This window comes from Ceratotherium simum, chromosome 37 (genome assembly GCF_057802395.1).
Source record: "Ceratotherium simum simum isolate JZ-2026a chromosome 37, ASM5780239v1, whole genome shotgun sequence".
Classification (NCBI taxonomy): Eukaryota; Metazoa; Chordata; class Mammalia; order Perissodactyla; family Rhinocerotidae; genus Ceratotherium; species Ceratotherium simum.
In genome coordinates this window covers 29,283,148-29,292,428 of record NC_141936.1, presented here as the reverse complement: position 1 = coordinate 29,292,428, position 9,281 = coordinate 29,283,148, and the positions used below count along the sequence as shown (strand labels likewise).

Sequence of the window (9,281 nt, the reverse complement as noted above, 5' to 3'; positions counted from 1 at the left end):
TACACAAATATATTTAATGGGGATGGGGAAGCTCCTTCAAAAGGCCCTAATTCTGATCTCCAGCAACTGAGGCCTTTGATCTCCAGAAACTGGTTTTTCTAGAGAAAAACCCTTATTCTTCTCTGTAGCTCACTGGCTCCATCTCGTCAGAGGTTCTGTCTTATCCATGTCCATCCTTAACCATATTTGAAGTGAACCTGGGGGTTATGCCTTCTTCTAGGGCTGTGCTGTTTCCAAGTGTGTCTGTGCTCCAATGGCTATAGGGTAGCCCAAAGAATCAATATGTATTTTTTGTGTGTTTTAAAATATTTTTTAGTTTATTCATTTTTAGTATTCTGGATGCTTTGGTAATAAAGAAAAATATTCTTATTTGTCTGCTTCCAGTAAATTTCAGGTGCCAGTATCCACAAAGTTGTTTTCTAAAAAACAATACTGAAACTTGATTTATTTAATCATCATCCTTTATGCTTCTCTCCATATAAACAGTTACTTTGAAAATATCTGAAATAACAGATGTAAAAGCCAAAAACTTAATCTGATCTTTGCCTAAGAATTTTACTGGAACATTATCACTCAAATAAAAGTTTTGCTAGAACATTATTGATCAAAGCCTTTTTAAAATTCCTTTTCTTACTACTTGTAGTACAATAATAGTCAGATTTTTCAAACCCTGCACGACCTTGTATTTCTGGCTCTATCTACTCTGTTTCATTTTTGTTGCATGTTAGCCAATTCTTTCTTGAGCTCCTTTTTGTTCTAACCTCTTGTCAAATGGAACTAACAGCAATAAACACATATCCTCACTGTTTGGCTTTCTACCCAGCTCTCATGGAGTCACCAGCTCAGTAGGCATGAGATCTCTCTTCAAGCTATCACAAGCAATCATTTTACACAGTGTTTGGATCCTATATAATATTGATAGCTCTCATTTCAGCCCTTGAAATCCATTTTCTCACCCTCTACCTCCTGGCCATCTAGCTGAATATACAGTTTTTAGGCTTTTGTAATGTTAGTACTCACTCAAACTACAACCTCCAGTATTAGATAGTATAATTAGTTCTACCTTCTGTAACAAACATCTCTGAAATTTTAGTGGCTTTATATAAAAAGTTTATTTTATCCTCAATGAGGCCCACTGTTGATATTCCTAGTTGAATAACTCTTGTTTGCATCTGTCCTCCACGGAAGGACTCACGGTCCTAGCTTCTTCCCTCTAACTGGAGTCCTTTACTGGATCTTCCATATTCATACAGAAGACACAATTATACAGAAGGAGTGGAGGTCCGTTCACCTCTTTCTAAACCACTTCAGACCAGAAATGACACAGAGCTCACATTCCATTGGTGGCAAGTAGTAACAAACCTCCCCTCCACCATGTGTAAGGGGTATTTGGAAACGTACCTGCTGCAGCCACCACTTCCTAGTCATAGCTCTACATTTTAGACACATATAGCCTCTAATTCTTTATGCAGATCTCTGTCCAAGTGGCTTTTAACAGATATATATATATATTTTTTTCTTTTCCTGAGGAAGATTAGCCCTGAGCTAACATCTGTGCCAATCTTCCTCCACTTTATATGTGGGTCACTGCCACAACATGGCTGACAGTGGTGTAGGTGCACACACAGGATCCAAACCCACGAACTCAGGCCACCAAGCAGAGCATGCAAAACTTAACCACTGTGCCAAGGGGCCGACCCCAACAGAGATATCTTCTGAGTATCGAATTTCTAATATATCAACTATCAGTCACTCTTTTTTATGATTTATGTTTATTCATTTGACATATCATTTGACATTATGAACAAACACACATATATCCCATCATAATGTCCTTAAAACCTTGAGGGTAGCAACTTTGTTTTGCTCCCTGTTTATCTCCCATATTTAGAAGAGTACATCACACTTTTAATACTTTATAAATATTTCTGTGCAAGAATAATAAATGCATGCATGAATAATAAAACAATTCAAAATATAAAACAATTTAGTAGAATTTAGTGAAATTGAGAAGTGTATGGCCTATAAAAAATCTACTTACAACTACATACCAAGAGAAAAACATAACTCACCATATTCATATGTATACAGAGATTAACAATGATGTATATTTTACAACATTTTATTATACCAAAAAGTAAGAGACATCAGCTTTTAATAAAGAAATGATAAAGAGAATTAAAAATTGTACAAGGAAATTATGAAATTAATTTATGATTAAATTATAAAATTATATGATAGAGTAAATTGAAGTATATATTTCTGAAAAGATTGAAATATCAAAAAATAATCACGTTAATTGAAAATAATAGCTTCAGAACAATCTGTGCAGATTAGTGGTATGAATATAAATTTAAAGAAGTTTGACAGAAACTGTCCTGCTCTCCACTCACCTTCTCTCTCTTCTTCCCTGGCACTTAGCTCCCCTTCATTTCCCAGCCTCCTTTGCAGTTTAGTGTGGCCATGTGACATTTCTGACCAATGGTCTGTGAATGGAGTTGTGAACCTATACAGGACTGACTCATGAAAATCTGTCAGCTACTCTCCTCCATTCCCTTTTGCCTTCTACCATCTTGGTACAGAAAGGTCCTGCCAAGTTAGAAGCTACCCAGTGAGGATGGAATCACATGGTGGAATAGCTTTGGTGCCTGCCTTATCATGTGGAAGAGATCCCTCTACTAATAACAAAGTCCTGATTCAGAATTTATGTTAACTAGAGATGACCTTCCACTGTGTCTTGTGCATTATGTATTTTATGGTTTGCTACAGTTGCTAGCACTCCCTTATCTAGAGAAGGTACATCAAGCAAATACTTGTTATTTGGATACAGGTATGTATGAAAATTATCCTCGTGTGATACACATTTCTCAAGATAGATATGACTTCTGCAAAAAGGGAGGAAGAATTGAGACACAGGGTGTTAGAATGATTGGTATTATTTTACTTTAATGAATCTTTGTATTCATGAATCTCCTGACTCTGCTGCATACTATAAGGCTGGGAAGGGGGAAAATTAATTTTAAAATTACCTGGTAATCGTATCTTAGACTCTATTGATGCAATTATCCTCTTTCTGATGACTGAAGCTCATTCTGGGGTGGTTTCAGTATTTCAGATTCCTAGCTGTCACTTACTGCCTTCCATGTATGTTCAGGGGATTTTATATGTCCTCTGGTGTAAGGTAGAAAGTGGCCTTAGATGAACCAGTGCCCACTGGATGTTGGCCAGCAGGGATGGTCTGCACTGCCCCTGACTTGGTTTCTGCTGAATCAGGACAGCTACTATTTGGAATTTGGGAATACCATGTTAGCATTGTCATGTTCTTCCTAGTGTACCACTGGCTGCAAAGTTCTTTAACCCAGAAGCCTCTTCTTTCAATACTTAAGTCTCTCTTGAGCCGTAGGTATGTCTGAGTGTCTCCACTAGGGAACTCAATAAATTCTGGGTCCCTTATATGCCACAGCATTTTGTGGAGAGACTTGAATGTTTGAGTGTGTGTGTGTGTTTTATGTGGAAAGTGATTGATTGAATAACTGTATAATGTAATATTACTAATAAAATTATCTTTAAAAAATAAAATTGCATGTGTATCTCACAATATACTAAAAAAAGAAAAAAATCCAGGCAGATGAAAGAGCTATATGTAGTATTTATTTTAAATTCTGGAAAACAATATAGAAGACAATTTCTGTAATAGTATGATGGAAAAAATCTTCCTAAGCAAAATAATAAATTCTAAAGCAGAAAGAAAATGATTGAAATAATTGACGTGATAAAAAGAAAATGTGCACAACACAGAAAACTGTAGGCATACGTTGAAATCTCACTTTTGGATAAGGCACTACATATATGACAAGGGATTAATGTTAATAAAATATAAGAGGAAAAAAATCAGACAGAGGACAAACTGTGAAGTCAAAAAATAATGTAATCTTATAATTGGCTAATTCAGAGCTTAAGAAATACTATAGAACAATGAACATATGGAAAGATGCTAAATAAAAATTACTCGGAAAAATATAAATCCAAACATGTAATCTAGATAGAATTGATAATATTGGCAAAAATCAACTGGCAAACTGTAGCCAATATCAATGAGTGATTACATCAGTATCGAGGTAGAAAAGAGTTTCGTGGAGTAAGGATTTTCATCAATGGATGGAGACTCACCAACAGACACCAACAAAAGGAAGCTCTCTCCAGCTTTGGTCCTGAGAGGCAGTGGGAGAAACAGCAGTTTCCAAGATCCACAGCAGCTGAAGCTTCAAGGAGCATGACAACTGGTGAGACCTGGGCCCTGGGTAGAGGAATTGGCTATTGAAAGTCTCAGCCTGGCAGAGACAGTACTGGTGAGAATAAATAGCCAGACCTCAGTCTGCTCCTCCTCTCCAATCACCTGCTGAGATCTCTTATTAGCCAAACCAACTACAAGGCAGAGAGACAAGTAGCCCCCTTTGGTCACAGAGCAAGCCATGAAAGAGCAGACATGCGTGATGGGGAGGATAGAGACTCTTCAGCACAATGGGAACGTGAGAAACTGGTTCTCTTTCTGCATAGATAGTGGGGGCTAAATTACTCTAGAATTGTGTAGCATGAAAATTGAAATTTTGTATTAAAATTCACAAATCATTGATCATTTGAACCAATAATTCCTTCCTGGGAATCTATCATACCAAAATAATCGTATATGTGAAGAAAGATATTTGTACAAGACACCCATTTTTCAAATAATATTTATCAAGATTCAACAATGGAACTATTAAATTCATTAACAAGCATTTTTTTTTTTTTTTGTAAAATTGATGACATATCCAGCCTACGGAATAAGACCCAGTCTCCATGCACTGAACTGGTAAGATACTTAAGATAGCTTACTCAGTTAAAAATACAGGTTGTAGGTCAATACTTGATTTTCTCATTAAATAAGAAGTTGGAATTACACAACTCTAAGGCTCCACACTATAATATTAGAGGTATACATTTTCTGAACTGAGTGTCAAACAAATACAAAAACCATTTGTTTACAAACAAAAACCTAAGAAGGAAAAAAGGCAATCAAAACTATGTTAAATGCCAATTTTAATGTATCTAATTATGTTTAATAAGCCTCATTTTTTATCTATCCCTAGAAAGTGATTTTGTTCATTCTATTTCTTTAAATTTTATCCTTTGAATGCATTTAAGAAAGCAGAAGAGCATCCCTGGTTGTCTAGTGGTTAAGATTTGGTGCTCTCACCACTGTGGCCCAGGTTAGGTTCCCAGTCACGGAACCACATCACTCATCTGTCTGTTCTCATACTGTGGTGGCTGTGTGCTGCTCTGATGCTGAAAACTAGGCCACTGGTGTTTCAAATACCAGCAGGGTCATCCATGGTGGACAGGTTTCAGTGGGGCTTCCAGACTAACACAGACTTGGAAGAAGGACGTGGCTACCCACTTCTGAAAAAATTGTCAATGAAAACCCTATGAGTAGCAGTGGAGCATTGTCTGATACGGCACCAGAAGGTGAGCGGTTGGCATAAAAAGACTGGGAAGTGTTCTACTCTGCTATACACAGGGTTGCTAGGAGTCGGAATTGGCTCAATGGCACTAACAACACAAAAAGTCAGAAAATTTATGAAAAATGATGCAAGCTTTTCTACTTTATCCATGTTGGTTAATTCCTAAACTTGGATGAAGTATTCCAATTACACTCCTTAATGTGCTTTGGAAGATGTAGTAACCTGGGACCTTGTTACCATGGGACAGAAGTGATTTGTTTCGCCAAATATTGATGGGATCACTATCATAAACATATGAATTAATAGGAAATTTAAAAATTTTATGCTGTTTTAGTGCACATCTGTGTATTTAACACTGTAAGCAAGTGCATCTGAGTGCCTGGAGCTCTTCCATTAGAGTTTTTAAGTCTAGATACAAGAAATTTTGAGCAGGAATTACTCCTGTATGTCTAGGAATTCTAAATATTAGGTACCATATATAATTTGACAAAAAGTTTTTCCAATTGCGTAGTTTTTGTAAATTATTATTAGTAGAGGTTATGAAAAATTGTATTTTGAAAACACTATCCAAAATGATAATTAATTCTTCTAAAACAGATGTAAACAAATATTTTTGGTTTGAGATAGAGTAATTAAAAAAAATCTTTGGAAGAGTATGATCCATAGCACATTTTGTTTTCTTTTGTTCCCCATATCTAGAGCGTTGTAAATGGAACCATCAAATGTGTGTATCATTATGGTCCAGCACATTGAGGGATGATGCATACATTTTTCAATTACTTTAAATTTAGAAAGTGCATATTTTATTCATTCAGTTTTACTGCAACAAAAATATTTGAAATTGGTTTTCCAACACTGTTTCCCAAAAACACTGCAAGATCCTTATTTTACAGTCATGAACTAATCTAGTGTGTCAAGAGGAAAAGTAAATCTGTACTTTTGAAATCTTCTGATTCTTCACAAGTTGGAAACAACCCATTCAGTAGACATGCCAGCAAGGCTGTGGATTTGTGGAAAGTTCAACTTCCTCAACAAGGCCCCACATCCTCCAAATATCCCTCTCTCCGTCCTTTCTGGTGTTAAGATATGTCCCATTCCACTTGAATCAACATGATTCAGCTCACCATCTTCACTCATCTGGTCTCCCTACTCTCAGTGTTGTAGTTCCCCAATTGATTACTGCCAATTTAACATTTCTAAAATGCAAGTCTGATCATTTCACTACTATCTGTAAAACTCTGGGTCACAGAAGAGTGAGAAATGAGTCTATAAAGTAAAGCAGGAAAGGAGGAGTCTTTGGAACATTTACCTCTCTTGCTTGGTCAACCATCATACCTTTGCTCATGCTGTGCTTTTTCTGTGGCATCTTATCCCTGAGTATGTGTCCCCTGCCCCAGCCTTCTGTACTCATCAGAGGGTAAAATCCAGTCACCATTCAACACTGAGTTCCAGGGTTTGTTCTCAGCCCTTTTGGTTGACCAAACTCACATGTCACGGGTAGAACTGATATGTCCTTATGAGCTGTACTCTTTCCACATGAGCATCAAGGCATATCATACACTTTACAGCACCTGTTTGCATATAAAACTACAACTACAGGTTCAAATTATTTGGGGACAGCAACCATGTAGTATTCAGATTTTAATCTTAGCTACTATTTTGGATTATAATATGACATAAGAAATATTTACTGCATAATTGAATAAATGAGTTTGAGTATTTGATATCCTGTCTCTTTCTTTGTAAAATAAATTAGATACTTCAAAATTCAACTCAGATATCACCTCATGCAAGGACCCTTTCCTAAATTTCCCTTCTACTCCAAGTTTATATTGTTCCCACAGTCCCTTATGCAATTCTGGATCCTAAACCTACCGCTTGATGGGGACTATTAACCACCACTAGATACCTTCAGGATTTGACCATGTGGAAAAAAGGTAGCCGAAATAAAGGTAGGCAGATGATAGGATTGTGTCACTAATAATTAGCCATGTTGAAATAAGCATGTTTTCTAAGATATTATGTCACTTACACTGCCACCAAAGAGAATACAAAAAAGGAGGGAGGACTGATATTTTAACTCTTTATGTAGGATAATTTTACAGTACAGAAAAGTAACATGAATAAGAATGGTACCAACTACAGCCACAGACCCTTTACCCAGATCACCGACTGCTGCCATGTACCTCTTTTGCTTCATCATTTCTCTCTCTCTCTAAGTCAATTTTACAGCATCTCATGACCTTTTCCCTCTATATATTTTATTATGTATTTCCTAATAATATGGATTTTCTTCTGCAAAGTGCAGTTATCAGCTTCAGTAAATGTAATATCAATACAATATGATTGTATAATATATTTTGAATGGACAAGGATTAGAAAAGTGAAGAGTTTCTAGTACAGGGAAACAATTCCTAAAAGAGGTGTGAAAATGAGGTGAGACATCATGGTATGAAAGTCTATGGAATAATCTTAGCATAAAACTCTAAACTTATGACTTGCAGGGAGAAGGCAAAACACACCAATATCAAAGTTTTCTATTTTCTAGTTTCTTGAAAGACAAGTCCCACATTCAACATTCTCTTCAGATTCCCCATGACGTCTTTATTTCTTATACTATAGATTAAAGGGTTTAGTACAGGAATTGAGTAGGGTGTAAAATACAGATACCATCATATCCTTCTCAGGGTGTGGTAGGAGTTGAGGAGCGTGTAAGTGTAAACAACAAACCCATAGAAGATGACCACAGTCACATGTGAGGAATGACTGGAAAAAGCCTTCTTCTAGCCCTCTGCTGAGTTCATTCTGTGGATTATGAGGAGAATAAAGTAGTAAGAGCCTGAAATAACTGTCACCAGAATGAGGAGCATGAGGAAACAGCACAGGTACATGAAAATCTCAGAGAGAGAGGACCTGAGCAGGAGAACTTAGATACAGCAGAGATTTTACAGAAGAAATGATGGATCTCCTGGGATCTACAGAAAGGTGAGGTCATAGTGATGGTGGTGAACAAGAAGCCATCCATCAAGCCCAGAAACCAGCAGTCAGGTGCCAGGAGGAAACACAATCTATGGTTCATGAGGACAGGGTAAAAGAGGGGAGGGTAGATGGCCATGTAGCAGTGATAAGCCATGGAGGCTAGAAGGAAAAATTCTGAACCTCCTAGTGTCACATAGAGGAACATCTGAATCCCACATTTGGGGGCTGAGATCTTATTCACACCCATGACCTGGTCCATAAGCATCTTGGGCACAGTGACAGAAATGTACATTACATTCTTGAAAAACAACTGGCTGATGAAATATTAGGTGGGGGTGCAGTTAGTCATCAGAGTGTATCAGGAGGATCAGAACTGTGTTTCCAGACAAGGCTATCAGGAAAACCACAAAAATGACCACACAAAGGAGAGTTGGCTGTTTGGATTGACTGAAGATTCCCAGCAGGATGTAATCTGACTGTCCAGTGTCATTGACCACCCAGGTTGTGTTGTCCATGAGGTTTCACCTGGACCACCAAAGAGAGCTTTGGGATTAATGGATCACTCATGGGATTTAACTATCTGAAATGAATAAATGAATGTGTACTGAGAAAGTGTGTGTGTTTGTGTGCTTGTACATCAATTTTATTTTGCTAACCAGAGGACAGGCCTGCAGATTTGGGAATTATAAATTACTTATGATTTAAAGAATTTATTTAAAAAAACTAATAATTCAAAATTGTGCAGCAAAAGAATGGTAAATTATGCTGAAGTTGCCACAGTTCAGGTCATGAGGATTGCTA

At 37.0% G+C, this 9,281-nt stretch overlaps 1 pseudogene; it reads right to left on the bottom strand.

Moving 5' to 3' along the window:
• Positions 1-8,038: 8,038 nt before the first annotated feature.
• On the bottom strand, positions 8,039-9,027 carry LOC101394466 (olfactory receptor 2T29-like; annotated as a pseudogene).
• Positions 9,028-9,281: the final 254 nt, after the last annotated feature.